The sequence below is a fragment of the Trichosurus vulpecula genome, chromosome 4 (genome assembly GCF_011100635.1).
Source record: "Trichosurus vulpecula isolate mTriVul1 chromosome 4, mTriVul1.pri, whole genome shotgun sequence".
Taxonomy (NCBI): domain Eukaryota; kingdom Metazoa; phylum Chordata; class Mammalia; order Diprotodontia; family Phalangeridae; genus Trichosurus; species Trichosurus vulpecula.
This window is the reverse complement of record NC_050576.1, coordinates 127,694,791-127,698,198: the sequence shown is the minus strand read 5'-3', so window position 1 is coordinate 127,698,198 and position 3,408 is coordinate 127,694,791.

Genomic DNA, 3,408 nt, shown 5'->3' with positions numbered 1-3,408 from the left:
GAAAAGACCATGATTTAAGGACAAGAAAAATCAATAAATCATTTTTTCAAAAGAAACACTTATCACAAAGAAGCAGTCTTTTTTTTTAAATCAAAAATAGCTCATAGCAAACAAACTTATTTTCTTTTTTTTTGACAACTTTATTAAAGTGGTGAATAGAATGCTCTAGATATAGTTTATCTAGATTTTAGGCAAAATATTTGACAAAGTGTTAATCTTAGGAAAACAATAAGAGAGATGTGAACTCGATGAAAGCACAATTAGGTGGATTTGGAAATGGCTGAATGGCTGCATCCAAGGAATGCAATAGGATAAATGTCAACTTGGGAGGAGGTTTTTGGTGGAATATTCTAGGGATCTGTGTTTAGCCCTATTCTATTTAACATCTTTACCAATAATTCAGATAATGGTATAGATGACATAAATATCAAATCTACAGATGACACAAAGCTAGAAGATATATCTAAAACCTTGAATGGCAGAGTCAAGATTCAAAAAGATCTCAATGGATCTTAGTTGGCACAAACTAAGATGAAAATTAATAAAGATAAACATGAAGTCTAAGGTTGGATTTTTAAAAATCAGCATGAAAAATACAAGATGAGGGAGGAATGACTCCAGTTCCTTTCTATCACCACCAGGATCAAGTTTAAAGTCTCTTATTCGGCATTTAAAGCTGTTTATACATTGGCCCTTTTCTACCTACCTAATTTTCTTGTGCCTTCTTCCCCCTACCTGCACAATCTAGTTACATGGGCCTACTCGTAGTCTCTCAAAATCCTCCATCTCCCATATAGGTTTGTACTGTCTATTCCCTTTGCCTAAAATGTTCTGCCATTTTAGCTTCCACCAAGCTTCAGCTCAAATCCCACCTTCTACAGAAAGCCTTTCTTGGTCCTTCTCTCAGATACCAAAGCTTTTCATATCACATTCACTTACTCTGTATACAATTGATATGTACCTAGTTAATTATATGTTGTCTCCCTAATTCTGGCCTCTGTATGGAGCTGTGGGTTCGCATCTTACTTCTGACACATGAACTTTGGCAGCTAGTATACAGAGAACTCTGGGCCTGGAGTCAGGAAGATCTGAGTTCACATCCAACCTCAGACACTTACTAGCTTCCCTGGGCAAATCAATTAACCTCTGCTTCCCTCAGTTTCCTCAACTGTAAAATGGGGATAACTGTAGCACTCTACCTCACATGGTTGTTGTGAGGATCAAATGAGATATCTGTAAAGCGCTTAGCATAATGCCTGGCACATAGGAGGTGCTATGTAAATGCTTACTGCCTTCTTCCTCCCCTCCTTCATGTTAATTTGAGGTCAGAGGCTATTTTTTGCCTTCCTTTGTATCCCTGAGGCTCAGCACGGCACCCAGCACATAGAAATTACTTATTGCCTGTTGACTGACAGCAAACATCTTAAAAAAAAAAAGATCCAGGTGTTTTAGTGGACCGCAAACTCAATGAGTCAACAACATATGGCAAAAAAGAAAGTAAAAACTACCTTAGGTTTCATCAAGAGAGGCAAAGAGCCCAGGACTAGGGAAATTGTAAGCCCACAGTCCTGGTCAGACTATATCAAGTATTTGAAAGTATGTGTCAAACATGGTACTGGGGAGAGCAGAGGACGACCACAGGTAGATCCAGTACTAATGAAGTAGCTGGGTCAAAACCAAAAGGAATTTCAGTTCAGCTGTGGATACATCTGGGGATGAAAGGAAAATCTGTTGCTGTAAAGATCAATATTGCATAGGAACCTGGAATGTAAGATCTATGAACTGAGGTAAACTGGATGTGCTCAAACAGGAGATAAAAAGATTAAACACTATCTTGGTAAACTGAAATGGATGGAAATGGATGAATTTGATTCAGGAGTTCATTACATATTACTGTGGTACTAGGGTATAATCTCAAAAAAGACAGAATGCTAATGGTTTGAATCCAAGGCAAACCATTCAACCTCACAATTAATACAAGCCTATACTCTAACCACTGATGCCAAAGAGGCCAAAGTTCATCAATTCTAGGAAGACCTACAACATCTACTAGAAATAACACCAAAAAAAAAAAAAGATATCACATTCATCATAAGGGACTGGAATGCTAAAGGAGGAAATCAAAAGATAATCGGAATAACAGGCAAGTTTGGCCTTGGAATACAAAATGAAGCAGCAGGTCAGAGTCTAATAGAGTTTTTGAAGATAACTCTTTGGTCATAGCAAACATTCTTTTTCAACAACCCAAAAGGCAACTATACACATGAACATAACCAGATGGTCAATATAGAAATCAAATTGATTATATAATTTGCAGCCAAAGGTGGAGAAGCTCTACACAGTCAATTAAAACAACACCCGGAGTAGACTGTGGCTCAGATCGTAAGCTTCTTATTGCAAAATTCAGACTTAAAATTAAAGAAAGTAGGGTAAGTAAGTAGAAAAGTAAGGCCATATAGGTATGATCTAAATAACATCCTTACAAATATGAAGTGGAGGTGATAAATAGATTTAAGGGATTGGATCTGTTAAATAGAGCCTGAAGAACTATGAAATAATGGTTCACAATATTGTATAGGAGGCAAAACCAAAAAACATCACCCCCAAAAAAGAAGAGCAAAAAGCAAAATGGCTGCTGAAGAGGCTTTACAAATAGCTGAAGAAAGAAGGAAAGGGAAAGGGGAAAGAGAAAGGGAAAGACATACCCAAATGAATGCGGAATTCCAAAGAATAGCAAAGAGAGATAAGAACGTTTTCTTAGATGAGCAAAAGAAAGAAATAGAAGAAAGTAATAGAATGGGAAAGACAAGAGAGGTCTTCAAGAGATTTAGAGGTATCAAGGGAATGTTTCATGAAAAAATGGGCATGATAAAAAATGGTAGGGAGTTAAGAAGAGAGGGCAAGAATATACAGAAGAACTATACAAGAAAGATCTTAACATCACTGATAATGATGATGGTGTGGTTACTGGTACTTAGGAAGCATTGCTAACATTAAAGCTAGTGAAGGTGATGGAATTCCAGCTGAGCTATTTTACGTCCTAAAAAATGATGCTGTCAATATGCCCACAAATTTGGAAAACTCAATAGTAGCCACTGAATTGGAAGAGATCAGTTACATTCCAATCCTACAGAAGGGCAATGCAATAGAATGTTCAAATTACTGAACAACTGTGCTCATTCCACACACCAGCAAGGTTATGCTTAAGGTTCAGCAAGCAGAGCTTCACCAATACGTGAACTGAGAATCACCAGAAGAGCAGGCTGGACAGCAAGCAGATCAAACAGTCAATACTTAAAAAAATTAACTAGCAGACTATTTACTGGAAGGCCAAATACTGAAGCTGAAGCTTAAGTACTTTAGCCATATAATGGGAAGACAGGACTCACTGGAAAAGACCCTGATGCT